This window comes from Condylura cristata, unplaced genomic scaffold (assembly GCF_000260355.1).
Source record: "Condylura cristata isolate star-nosed mole 26May11 unplaced genomic scaffold, ConCri1.0 scaffold00006, whole genome shotgun sequence".
In the NCBI taxonomy this organism is placed as follows: Eukaryota; Metazoa; Chordata; class Mammalia; order Eulipotyphla; family Talpidae; genus Condylura; species Condylura cristata.
In genome coordinates this window covers 53255994-53270570 of record NW_004567107.1, presented here as the reverse complement: position 1 = coordinate 53270570, position 14577 = coordinate 53255994, and the positions used below count along the sequence as shown (strand labels likewise).

The 14577-nt window shown below is 41.3% G+C and overlaps 1 protein-coding gene across 2 annotated transcripts in view; it reads right to left on the bottom strand.

Annotated features, from left to right (window-relative positions):
* The window catches only part of ADAMTSL1 (ADAMTS-like 1), a 340785-nt gene that overhangs the window by 15886 nt on the left and 310322 nt on the right, over positions 1–14577 (bottom strand). The gene's annotated exons all lie outside the window — the stretch shown is intronic.

The following is a 14577-nucleotide window of genomic DNA, read 5'->3' as shown; positions in this document are numbered from 1 at the left end:
GGGATTTAGCCATGTGACCACTTTGGTCAATTACGACATACTAAGTGTGAAAACAGCTAATGGATTAGAAGACTTCATATTGTTTAGATGTCACTACCCCCTGCACGTAAACTATAGTCAGTGCAATCCCTCTCAAAATCCCAATGATATTTGTTTTTAGAAACAGAAAAATCCATCTTAAAATTTGTATGGAATTTTAAGGGATTATGGATAGCCAAAACATGCTTGAAAAAGGACTAAGTTGGAGGTCTCCAACTCTCTGATTTCAACAGTTTGTGAAGTCACAGAAATCGAAACAGTATCGTACAGGCATAAAGATAGACATATGGGCCAATGGAACAGACATTCTAGAAATTCTTACATATATGGTCAAATAATTTTCAACCTGGGTGCCAAGACCCGTCAATAGGGAAATGTGGTCTTTTCAACAAATGGTGCTGGGAAAAGAAGCAACATGTAAGAAAAAGTTGAATCTTTACCTTACATCATATAAAAGCAACAACTCAGAAAGGATCTAAGACCTAAAGTTAAGATTTAAAGGTGTAAAACACTTAGGATGGGCAATTAATAAAAAAAACAGAGACAAATTGGACACCATCAAAATTAAAGCTGTGTGCATAGGGCACTGTCAACAGAGTGAAAAGGCAAACAGAATGTGAGAAAACATTTGCAAATTATAGCTATAACAGGAATCGATATCCAGCTGATATATAGAGAGAATTCTCACAACTGGACAATAATCACAACCAACCAAATTAAAAATCAGGCAGAAAACTTGAATAGTTATTTTTCCAAAGATCTAGCAATTCTGCTTCTGAGTATGTATCCAAAATAATTGAGAGCAGGGGTTTAAAACCGATATTATCAATATTCACTGCAGTATTAATCATGATGAAAGCCCAAAGGATGAAGGTCCTCCCTGGTGGCACAGTGGTTTAAAGCACAGCACTATGAAGCTAAAGCCACTTAAGCACGAGTTCCATTCCCAGCCAGGGAAGTGACCCACATGGTGTGGCAGACCTCTCCTGATCCGCCGCTGCTCCCCTCAGCAGTGTACTTTGTCCATCAGCCTGTTCTGCTCTGCACTCTGTCTCTGGTCAATCCTCTCACTGCCCCTGCACTTTTGGCCTGTACCCCAATTCTGTATGCATAAATAAATAAAAATCTTAAAAAAAATACTCGAAGGATGAAAAGAACCTATATTCATCAGTGGATAGATGAACAAAATGTGTGCATGTATGAAGGAATGTTATTCAGCCTTAAAAGGAATGAAATTCTGATACATGCAACAGGGATGGACCTTGAAAACAGTTTGCCAAGTGAAATAAGTCAGACACAAAATGGTAAATATAGCATGACTCCAATCATATGAGGTACCTAGAGTAGTCAAATCCATAAAAGTAGAAAGTAGGGGAAGGAAGGACTGGAGAATTATTATTTAATGGGTACAGTTTCAGTTCAGGTTGATGAAAAGCTCTGGAGATGGAGAGAGTAGTGGTTGTACAACAATGTGACTGTAAGCGATACCAGTGAAGTGTACAGTTCAAAGTGGTTAAAACAGTCAATTGTACATTATGTATGTTTTTCCATAATAAAAGAAATGAGGCAGACTTGTTGGTGAACCACTTCCAAACCTAGACCTCAAGAGACTGAGATTTTGCTTGTGTCTTTGCCATCACCAGTAGAACATGCCTGGACGAGCCTGATGAATCCCAGGAGAGAAATGTGAGGAATAGTTAGGTCACTTCAGCCAATCCACTTTAGAGCAACTGAATTAAATAAGATTAGTAAGAATAAAGTATTTAATATGTAAGCCACAGTGTTTTAGTTTTGTATTCATGCAGTTGTGTGTGTGATACAGATAGGGAGAAGGTCCCACTCCTTGGTGTACAGATCTAAGGTATGGGGCAGCCAGAGTTTACCTGTATGCTGAACCTGTGCTTGCCTGACTTGCATGTGAGGGGCTTAGCTCCTCATGCTCCTGGGTAATGTCATCACATTCTGGTGGGAATGGCCGTGGGGTGAAATGTATAGAAATCAGGACATGGGCCCTCCTGGGATCAGAAGCATCCTTCCCCTATTGTCCCAAACAGCCTGGAGTCAGATGGTTTCACTTTCTAATAAAAGGCAGAAAAACTCTGCTTATTTAGGCCAACAGCATAAAAGGTGAAGCTAGAAACAAGTGCAGCTTTTCAGATCTATGGAAACAGGCTGTTCCGTATCACATTTGATTTGGAAAAAAAGGAAAGATACCAAACAGTGCTAAGACGTAAGCTTCATGATCACTCTGTTTGGTTAGTGAGGACAGGCCTTTGGTAAGGTTAATTAGACTCAAAGTTGATAAACAACTGCTATTTCCAAGGAAACAGAAGATATTTGGCCAATGAACCGCTCATATGCACCCCTAAATCTTTATTTGCTTAGCTTCTTTACAACTGATTTTCTGAGAAAGTATTGAGGCAGAGAAAGCAATGGTGGCAGCCTCAATCTGTTTTCTGCAACTGATAAGTTACTTCTCTGGAAGCCAGAAATACTAGGCAGCTATCTAAGTGGTATATTTGCATAACAGTTGGATTTAAAACACTTCCATCTCCTTGGAAGCATAGGGAGCAGCTGGGACCCCTCTCTCCAGCCCTCTGGCTCTGGGTCTTGGACATGTTTTCAGGGCATCCCCACTTGGTATTCCTGGTGGGATGAGGTGAGGCAGATTCCTAAGGGCAGGTGTGAGGGCTTCCATGGAGGTGGAATTCTTGAAACTCAATTTGAGAAAGACTTGGGAAGAAGCACCTACAAAGTTTTTGAGAGTCTGGCTCCTGAATAACGCCCCTCCCTATGAAGCCTATCAGGGTGAGGAACAATTTTGTTAGACTTTTCCTTAAGAGAGAAAATGCATTCACGTTGATTTGTGACTCAAAGAGAACACAGATTTTGATAGGATCCTCAGGCTTCAGTTTTCCAATCAGTCAATGGTTTTCAAATTGATGTGGTGTCTGCAATGGTGCTTGGGAGGGGAGTCACAGAGCTCCCCAAATTTTGGAAAACCAAGAAGATTTACAAATTACCATCTAGGGCAAGCTGTTAAAATTAGCTGATAAAGAAAATCTTAAAAGCCACGATGGTGTAACAAGGACTGGGTTTACTCTTTTGCTATAAATAGCTAGAAAACTGGGCTTGAAATGACTGTTTTTAGACACTAGACAAGACAGGAGAGGACTGTGATCCTTGAATAAAAGGGAAATTGACTGGGTAAACCCTCCGAATTCCCTGGCTTCCTGCCTAGAGGCACATTCTGAACTGCAAAGCACGGAGGTTGTGTTAGATTCCTAGGGCGGCCATAACCACAAACTGTGTGGCTTAACAGAATATTACTCTCACAGTTCTGCAAGTCTGGTATCAGAGATCAAAGTGTCGGGAATATTATTTCCTTCTGAGGGATACCAGGGATCATTTGTTCCATACCTCCCTTCTAACTTTTGATTGTTTGTTGTCAAGTTTTGGAATATCTTGGCTTATGATGATGCACTCTGATCTGTTTTCATGTTCACATGGAATCTTCCCTAGAATGGGTGTCTCTCCAAATTTCTCCTTTTTGTAAGGACACCAGTCAGATTAGTGCCCATTCCAATGACTTCATCTTAACTTGGGTAAAGACCCTATTTCCAAATTAGATCACATTCACAGGTAGTGAGGGTAGGAAATTTCAGTGTCTTTTGAGGGGACACAATTCACCAGAGAGGAGTATCCTAGGTAGACACAGCAATCTAGATGGACTGAGGAGAGTTCAGCGAGGCTGAGGGAGGCAGAGTTTGTTGAGAATTCTGAGGCTAAGAGGTGCTACCTAGAAAAAGAGCTTCAGAAATTGACATAAATTTATCGTCTTTACCTAGCTGAAGATGTGATACATAGGGAAACTCTAAGACTGAGTGAAGGCCAACCAGGAAGCAGCGAGTTCAATATTTCCAGAAAGCTCAAAGTGGGCTGGAAGACCACATTCTGCAGCCTGAATGGCACATCCTTGTTGATATCTGGGGCATTCAGTAGAGACACCAGAAGTACCCTAGTGTAAATTCTAACTCTTGAGCTGCTCTAAGCACGTTTAAAACAAGCCTCAAAAGATCATATTTAAATCAGAGCAATTCAACTAATTAACCAAAGAAAATTTAGCAATATCTAGAGGAACATAACAAACTCTACACACAGTGATATAAAATTTATATCATCAAGTATTCAACAAATATTACCTGATGAATGAAGAAGCAGGAAAATCTGACCTATAATCACGTCAAAAGCCAGTTAAAGAAAATATAGAACTAGAAAAGATAGGGATGATGGAATTAGCAGGAGAGGATATTGAAAAATCAAAATACAAAGTATATAAATGAAAACATGCACTTACTGAGGAAGAAAATGGAAGTTATGAAAATAAATTGAAAGAACTGTTAGAAAGGAAATGTTTTACTAAATGAAAAACTCACTAGATAGGATGGATAGATCACTTTCATTTGCACTGTCACCTTGAATCCAACAACTTTAGTTTGGTTTCCCTGTTTTGCAGTTTTCTCCTAATGTTTGTCTTCTCCTTAGAGGAAAAGACCTCCTGAATTTTATTAGCAACATAGCTGTCTGGAATTTTCCATCCCTGTTGCAGTAAGGTGTTGGTCACGTGATTACATTCAGTGAAATGAAGGGGAAGCTGTGTATACCTCATGGGACATGCCTTTAAAAGAAAACAAGTTACTCCTTTCTTCCCCTCTTTCAGCCTGCTATTGGTAATGTGTATATGGAACAATCTTGGTCAGGGTGGATAAGGGCAATATTCTAGGATGTCAGAGAAACAAGAGACTAAAAAAATTTTGTGTTGGTCCCTAGCTGGCATGGGACAGACCAGGCAGAGGGCATGCCTTGCTCTAGACTACTTTGTCAAGTATATTCCTTTCTGGTCGACTATTGTTTTGGGTGTTCACTATCGATTGCTGAATATATATAGCCTAAGTATGACAATCCTAAATATTCTTTCCTTCACAAGGCTTCACCCATAGGCTATACGTGTGAAGACATTTTTCTTCAACTCCGGAAAGTGAACTTAGAGAATATACTTCTAAAAATTGTGACACTCATCTTGGGATTTGAAATGCTGTTGTAAGGTTGACTTGTAGAGGTAAAAGGAAAGACCAAAATAAACCAAATATAACTAAAGAATGAGCAAAAGTGCTAGCCTTCTGTTTTCTTTTTTTCGTCACTTACCTGTAAATTGAATACATAACTTATGCTACTTAAAAACTTATTTTGTGCTCAGAATTAGTATCCTCCTCTGCACACATGTAGTGCAGGCTTTGTGCTTTTATGTACTATGTATGTGTATGTCTCTCTGTACACAGCAGTCTCTGAGGTTTGCCAGCAGCAATAGTCAAAATAAGGAACCTAACATGAATTCCCACTGTGTATATTTCGAGTGAGTAATTATCCATATTTCCTGGCTCACAACAAGGGTTCCTTTCTGTCATGGACGTTCCTTATTTGTTCAAGTAAAATAAGTATCCCCCATTTTTTGAAGATGAGCATTTACAAAGACACCAAAAGCCACACACTACTGCACCTTAGAATCCACCCCCCACCATGAGGATGGTGTCTGTGCTTCATCCAGAAACTCGCATCTCTTTCAGCCATTTCCATCCTTGCAACCTCAACACCTACTCCAGGGAACAGTCAGCCAGCAGTGAATGACAGTGTTCTCTCTTCTCAGGCCTAAGAGAGTAAAGGTCTTGGGCCGGTCAGGGGACTGAGAAGGAAGCACTGTTTGGGAAGGCTGCCTAGCTAATGAGAGTTTTGGCACCAGAAAGCCTCCATCAACCCTTCTTAACCAGTGAAAGAAAATATTGCCTTTAGACCTTCATCCCTAAGTCCACTGTGACTCTAAAGTGAGCCAAAGCCAGGTGTGATTCACATCTGTGTGAAGGTTTTCCCTCCTGGTCTCACCCACTATTTTTTTTTTTTTTTAGCACATTAACTGAAGAACGATAAAAGTTACAAGGGGGAAGTGGAAGTATATTGTAAGAAAGTCAAATTATATATGAAATTGCATCTTTTGGGAGTCAGTTTAGCTGAAACCTGCCACTAGTTGACATCCCTGATTAAGTCAAATTGACCTCACTAACTTTCTTCACTTTTGCCTCTTATTTCATTCTGGTTTTTGTTGCTGAAATAATCTCATGCAGGGAAAGAGCCTGAGTTCAAGAGGTGAGGAGAACACGGAAGTAGAAGATTGGGAGACCTCACTGGCCTTGCCTCTGCCTTCTCCACCCTGTGGTTCACCTTACAGGCTGTGGGACAGGATTCCTGGGAGCCATCTTTCTTGAAAGAAGCTCTAAATTCATGACAGTCATTACTCAGTGGATATTTTTATTGATTTGAAGGACTGGGTATAGGCAGGATTTCTAGTTGGCTAAGAGACAGACAAGTAGTTTGCCTTGAGGGCTTCCTTCTAGGACAGATCACAACAACCCAGGCCTTCACTAGCTGGCCATTACATGAGTGAGCCCCATATCCACAACTCATGTTCCTGAGTTCTCAGCTTTAATGAGCAGAAAGCATGAGTGAAGAGGGCATATTTCCCTTCTGTTCCAGCCAAACAGCTGAGAAAAAGGCAACTGAGCTTGACAAACCAATTGTACACAGCAAGACATGTAAATGGACTGAAAACGGTTCACAAGGAAGAATGGTTTGAAATAAGGATAACACAATCTGAAAGAAGAGGAGAAAAAAAGTGCTTTGGGGGTTTGCACTCATTTAACTGCTATCTAAAGAAAAGAAAGCTGTGGCAGATTAGGACACGCTGTGTAAAAATATTAAAGACGTGGCATTATTACTTCATGAGCTGGCTCCAAGCCTGTCAGGGTTTTCATTATAATCCTGTATTTTTCACGGAGTTAAAACTTACTATAAAAATGATGTGTGCTGGGATGAAACTTGGCACTTGCTATAGTCAGTCTGGGAGTCCTTTCCTTAATTTAATTTTATAAAACTGGAAAACACTCAGCCTTTTAAAATTTATGGAGGGATCTCCACTCTGCACATGGTATGTGGCATGCACAGGCCTCACTCTAGGGCCACGGGGCAACCCTTCAAAAGCGGGGAAGCTGCCTCACTGCATTCTCGGACACTTGTCCGTTCTGGTTTGGGGACCCCTTGGGTGACAGCGATGGTCTCTGAAGTAGCACAGGATGAGTGGGAACTGGCGCCAGGCAGCAGGCTGAGAGACATGATTAATTCATATCGGAAAAAAACTCAGTTCCTTACTCCCCATGTGTGAGCTAGACCCAGAAGGCTGTGGGAGAAGACAAGCAACTTCAATTTTCACTCCGATTTCTGGGACCTCCCAACAAGCTGGTCACATAAGCAGGCCAAGACGATTCCTATGTACATTTGCCCAAAGAAAACGGACTTTTAAACATTCCTGGAAAAAGGAACTATGCTAGCCCATTTTCCATTCCCCAAATGTCTTTTTACCCCGAGGGCAAGCTTTGGGTTTCCATTGGCAGGGGGTATGCTAATGTCTCCGTGCTCCTGGGCATCTGGTAGTAGAACTTGATATATTTCTCAGCATGAGAAGTAGCTCCATCCAGATTTATGACTTGATTAAAGCCTTGCCAGCTCCAAAATGATTTGGTTAGTACTTGGTTGCTGCCCTCATCTATACCAGTAGGGCCTGGTTATTCTCTTGTAGGTAAGGAAGGTTAGATGCCACTTAGGATGTCCTTAGGTGCACAGTCTTGACTGGGGAAATGATCACACTGCATTTGGACGTGCAGAGCTGAACACCATGCTTACCCAAGGTTGACTGGGCCACCTGGGGATGATGGGGAGGAGGACTCTGGGAAATGGGTCCAATTTCTTTCAATTCACAGTAGCTTTGACTGTGATGGAAGTTATTGCAAGTGGATTATATACAAGGTTCCCATGTGTCCTTGTCTACCAGTAGTCTTTTGGCACAAAACATGCCTTTAAAAACAGAACAGTATTTTTTTTTTTTTAATTTCAAATTTCTGGGTTTATAAGTTCTTGGTTGAATCTACCTTCAAGCTGCTGGCAGGTAAGCTCTGCCCTCAGGACAGAAGGCTGGGGAGCCTGACTGCTGACTGCCTGGAGCCAGGAAGGAATTTCACACCACTGGCAACCTGACCCTTTAACGTACCTCAGAATGTGAATCACACTTGGGCCATACCCTCCTTTTGACAACTGTCCCAAGTTAGAGCTCCCCTCTCAGGGTATGTTTATGGGTTCCACCCGAATCTAGATCTGCAGGCAGCCAGCCAGACTGATGTTTCAGATTTGGTGCAAAGGAGGACAACATCCCAGGACTCTGGAGAAGTGCTCTGTAATAATCAAGGTGCTACTGCTGTGAGACGGAAATGACAGTTTCAGAGGAAAAGCCATGAGTCTGCGCGTGCTCTCCCCGAGAGAATCAGGGCCTTTCTCACCCCTCGCCCCAGCCAATGGGGAGGCAAGCTAGAAATAGCCCGGTTAGGTTAGGGAAAAAACAAAAGCCGGCAGCAGCCTGGAGCCAAGGTGCTTTCATGAACTCAGCCTTGGTTTGGCTCTGTTTATGGGCCAGAGCTTTTGCAAAAGAAATAAAAACCCACACACGTGAAAAAAGAGGCTTTGCTCACAGCCCCGTACACACCCCATTTCAGTTCTCTTCTGCTGAACCAAAGCCACAGAACAGCAGTGGATGTGAAGAATGGCTAATATTCATAGCAGGTATCCTGAGAGGCCTCACTGGGGCAGGCCACAGAGTTCAGCACAAAGTCACAGGAAGGAGCAACTGCTGACTTGGAATTCCAGAGTGAGTGGTAGGGATGGGGCTGTTGAGGAAGCATGAGGTCCTCTCCTGAATTTATTATCCCCATATAGGTCTCCTGGGACTTGCGGCTCCAGAAACTTCTCAACAAAGTAAAGAAAATAATAAACAATGTGAGTGAAGTGAATGAGAGTTAAGCAGGCGAGCACCAGTAGGGATGAGTGCCATGTCGAGGTGCATGGGGTGAGGAGGGGTGTCACGGGGTGTTTGCAGAAGGCTGCTAAGCTGATGTCTGCTGGGAGAAGAATACATTCTGGCAGCTCAGCCCCCAGGGAGGATGTCTGTAAAGGACCCATAAATGGAGAGGTCCTATGAAGAGGAGGCCAGGACACTGGCTGCAGAGACTGTGCATCTAAGGGGCACAGAGCAGCCGTCTGCATGCCTGCTTTATTTTTTTTTCTAGCATTGTGCACATTGATTGGTTTTGGATCCTAATCTTTTTTGAGTTAGCTTCCGCAGAACTGCCCTAGCCCTATATATTCCAGAAACTCCCATGGAGCCTTTAGTGAACTCCCTTAATGCTTAAGGGAGAGATGGTAGGCTCAGATCCCTGGGGACAATTCTGACCTTTGAAAGAAATGCCTGGACTCAGAGGCCCTAAGCACCAAAGCAGTCTCCTTATGAAACCTGAGACTGGGAAGTCTAGGTCTGGATCAGGCAGCTTCTTGATCACATTTATTCCTTTTGAGATTCCCCACTGCATTCTCATCAGGGGAAGGCAGGAGGTCTAGAATGGAAAATGCATTTTGCAAAAGGGACAGTTGCCTGGTCTCCGTACAATGGAGGGAAGTGAGAGTTAATGCTCCCACTGAGTTTCTCAAAGGCATTGCGAGGACAACAGAGATATTTGAGAACCTAAAGGTTCGGGGAGAGCAAGGCATGGAGTAGGGGGAGAGGTTATGCCTGTTATTCATAACCTCACTGGATACCTACACTCCACTTTCAATGTGGAGCTAACATTCTGTCAGTTTTGTTCTCACAACTTTCTAAAGGTTACACCTGGGGAATTCCATAGAGAAGGGAAGACTACTCCCTATACTAATGAAGTTCCTGCTTTCACTTCTGGAAAATAGTGGGGAGGTGTGTGAATTAAAGTGTCTGCCAGAAGATACTAACATTGCAATTTCTTAGCCCTGTCAAAATTATTTCTTAAAACTAAGCAATAGAAAGATTTTTGTCATTGTTGGCAAGAAAACCTAGAGTAGGTATCAGCAGATTTTTTATTTTTTTGGGCCTCTAAAAGGAATTTAAAAGGACTGTATAGTTAGTCCCTGACATTATTACTCACTTCTGCCATTGTAGATCAATGACATGGGCACAGCTATGCTGAGAAAAAAACCTTTTTTACAAACAGGTGCTAGTCTAGGCGTGGCCTGAGGGCCAGCTCCTGGACGAGTAAGAGATCATTAGTTTCTGTACACCCAAAAGAAATAGTGTAGCATGACCATTAAATGCCTGTGCAAAGCACATTTTTATCTCCAAAGATAGACAACTGTCATTTTCATAACATGAACTTCATGCCCTTTTCGCTTTATAGATTCAATTTGTGGCTTAAAAAAAAATCCTAATGAGGGTTCATTATAGATTAAAATAATGTTTAGAATATGAAAATTTTAAAAAATGTGAGCCACTATGAATGTTGTTTTTTTCTACACACACTGTGAGATAATAGAATATATTGTGCATATATACTGGTTTCTGACCTTGGTTCCCGGCATTGGGTTCTGAACCTGTGTGATTTCCTAAGTGATGAGAGCACTGGGGCCCTTTATCTGATTTCAGAGATTCTGGACAGCTTCTGGTAGGGACTGGTGACCAGAAGGATAAAGCCAAAATTAGAAACTTGTGATTTATAGCCCTCCCCTCTTTCCCAGAGACAGTGTGATGCTAAAAATGGAGCGAATAATTGATCAAGACTGTGATGAAGCCTCCATAAAGATCCTAATGGCAGGAGGTTTGGTGAGTGAACATAGGCAGGTACCAGGAGCGTGACCCACTCGACTCCTCAGGACAAAGGCTACTTGTCCCTTGCCCTGTCTTTTCAGCTGGCTGTTCATTTGTATCCTTATCACATCCTTTAATTAACTGGTAAAAGTGTTTTCCTGAATTATCCAAGTTGCTCTAGCAAATTAGTCCAACCTGAGAAGGGGGTCATGGAAAATGTCTACTTCATAGCTAAACTGGACTGAAGCTATTACTAACTTGGGGAATGGCTACTGGGTTGCACTCTGAAGAGAGGTGGGGACAATCTGTCTTACCATCATCTGGAAGATGGATGATGTCAGAACTGTATTGCATTGTAGAACACAAAGCTGCTATCAGGAATTGCTTGTTAGTATGGAGAAAACTTCCCACGCATTTAGTGAGTAGAAGTGTATGATGTAATTTATCAAAGAGATACACAGATGGAAACCAGTTTTTTTCTAGTTCACATATATATGCACATATATTTACTGGGTAGACTGAAATAAGTCTTGTACTCATCAGTGAACACAAATCTACAATATCCTTTAGAATTGTTTAAGCTTCTACAGGTGAGCACATTAAAACTGTAATTCTCTACAGAAAATTACATTTTTCTGAATTTTTAAAATAAAAACTGGTAGATGTTTTTTTTTTTTAAAAATGTAAATTTATCTCTGTATCTAAATACCCCTTTAGGTCGAATTACTGTAGTGGAACTGCTGGTTCAATATTTTTGAAAAATATTGACACATGTTACTGAACTGCCTTCCAGAAATGTTATGCCACTTTATGTTTTGGGTAACAATGCATGAGTGCATGTTTGCCACTTCTTGGATATTGCGGTTGGTAGAAGAATGATCACCAAATATACTTACTTCCTAAAACCTATATGTATGAATCTGTTGCCTACTATATAACAAAAAAGATAATGCAGACATAAAAAAGGATCTTGAGTTGGGAAAGCCAGGATTCTAGGAATGATCCTGGATTACCCTCGATCCAGTGTAATCATTGTAATCATAAATGTCCTGATAATGAGGATGGTAAAGGGTCAGAGTCACAGAGATGTGAAGATGCTTTACGCCCACCTAGAAGACAGAAAAAGGGTGGAAGTGTGATGGTGGCTTCTAGAAGCTGAAAGGGCATAGTAATGGATTTCTCTTAGAGACTTCAGAAAAAGCGCAGTTTGGCCAACTTTGACTTTAGCTGAGCTATGAATCACATTTAACTTCTGATTTATATAATTGTAAGAGATTAAGTTTGTGTTGTTTTCACTGAATTTGTAGAAATTACAGTAGTAATAGGAAATTAATACATATCACATTTTTTTCATTTTTATAATCTCATATACAACAAATATTCTCAATTTTGATTGCTTTTTATTATCAGTAAGATTGAATCTTTTTGACATATAGCACATAGTTAATGTTGCTGTGTCATGGATCTTTTTGAGAAACTGTGCCTATCTCCAGAGAAAGGAACAGACAAAGGCAAGGATACATCTGTATGGCGAGAGAGACAGTGCTGATAGGCGACTAGTAGAGAAGGTTCAATTAAATGAGAAAAATATATCATGGTTAGTGGGAGCCAGAGAATCACAAATATCAAAAGGCTGAAGATCAGAATAAATCTTGTGTGTTGGATATGTATTGGGGATATATATTGATGTACAAATACAGCAAGTAAGTTTGCCTATGTGTATGCATGCATCTACCTTTATGCTTGTCTTCTGTTCACTGAGGCCATTAGAATAATGATGCGCCAGATCTGACATGATTTTCTAAGACTGGAGAGGAAAGGTCAAGATGAGCCTGGACTATCCTGTTGTATATCAAAAAGCAATGACGTTTTCAAAGAATGAACATCAAGGGCTGAAACTGGGAAAAAAATTTTTATATCAAAATAAAAAAAGATAGCAGTAAATTATAGCCCATTAGATAAGATAGCAAACAGAATTCCATACAGATATCTGTAAATGAAAAAATTGAAAATTCAGTGAGAAATGAGGTTTTTAGCATAGTCCCAAAGCACCTCTTATTACAGAGAAGAAAGAATAAGTTTCCAGTGGGAAGCCTGGCAGATACCAAGTGATCAAGTGATTGGAGTTAACAGCAACCATAATGGCATATGGAAATGGCATTCAAGTAATTGGACAGGGGCAACAATGTTCTGTGATGGCCCTGCCAGAGATGCATAAATTAATCTCAACATAAGGGAACATCAGACAAGTCAAAATAAAAAATATGAAAGAACAGCTGGTAATTAGGAAAACTGTTAGGGTCATTAAAGTCAATAGAAGAACTATTCCAGGCTAAAGGAACGACGGGACGGGACAGCTAATCACCTTGTCCGATTTGGGACTCAATTCTTTTGCTATCCAGGACATCACCGTGGGGGAGAGACATACTGAGTGATGGGGGATCGCGCCAGCTCCCTCTCCACTGAACAGTAGGACAAGAGCTGACTAACAAGAGCAACCAAAGCAGCAAGATGCTGCGGACTCCAGAAATGGGAATTAGTTTCATTCTCCCTGCTATGCATTTCTGCACTGACTGTGAGAATTCAGCCTCTGAATTGTGGCTTCCTGCAAGGATCTAAAATGCCATGAAAGTTCATTAAATTTGAGAACAGCAGGAATCCAAGGAGAAGAACTGAGAGAAGGTGCCGTTTTTACTGCACACAGGAACACTATGGGCATTTTCTTTGGGGCCTAAATTCTTTTTCTGCTCTCAGGAAGCTGGCAGGACAACAGAGACAAGGGCTTGTGCTGGCTTATCTCTCTCGATACCACTTCAAAGAGTCCCACATTAGACACAAAGGTCCCTGCCACGTTCCAGAAAGAGCCTTGAATGAATTTTTGGTCTTATCTCCTTGGCAGTAAAAAGTACAGGGATCTCATTATTTCTGAGCAGGCATTGCCAACAGAGAAATGGAGCATTCCATAATCATAATGGATCATAAAAAGATTCTTGACAGAATAATGTTTTTGGAAAGAAACTTGTCTTTCTCCATACCTTTCAGAGATAAAGTATTAAAGGTGAAGGATAAAGGAGAATTTGAGTTTTTAAACAGATTTAAAAACATAACTGGGTTCTGTTTCTAGAATTAGAACACAGTTATTATTCCTACCATCTTTTCCTTTGGCTTCACCTCTGCTCCGATTTACTTTCTAAGCTTTGTTTTGGTTGGCTATTACAGACAGGGAATAGCAGATGTCAACAACAGCCCTTTTCAGCTGTTATACAGAGAGAGTGACAATCCTCTTCTAGCTCTAAGAATGTTACCTGCAACCCTAGCAGTGGGCATCACTTGGCAAAATGTCTCTCCCAGAATGCTCATGAAAACACGGAAACAAAAACAACCCCAGCTCTACTGTAGTGTCTCTTATCGGGATTTTAATGATGTGGAGATGTGATCCTGGCCTGCTCTCTGTGCCCTCCGGCCTACCAGCCTGTCCCGGTTTGGTACCACCATGGACTGGGTGGGAACTCAGTCAGCGAGCTGTGTGAGGCGCAAGGGTGCAGGCAGTCCTTGGCACAGATGGAGATCTGTGCCTGTGGAAGCAAACTAGGTTTCCAATCCAGGGTTTACTCATGCATGCTCGCACAGTTAAATCTTACACTTGATCCAAATTTAAAAAGTAACAAGAGGGAATGTGAAATTCCTCTTGCTCATCTTTCCTGCTCAGTGATCTGGTTCCTTTCCTTATAGTCAGTGTTCCTAGTTTATGTGTTATCTGGGAAGTACCTTATGGA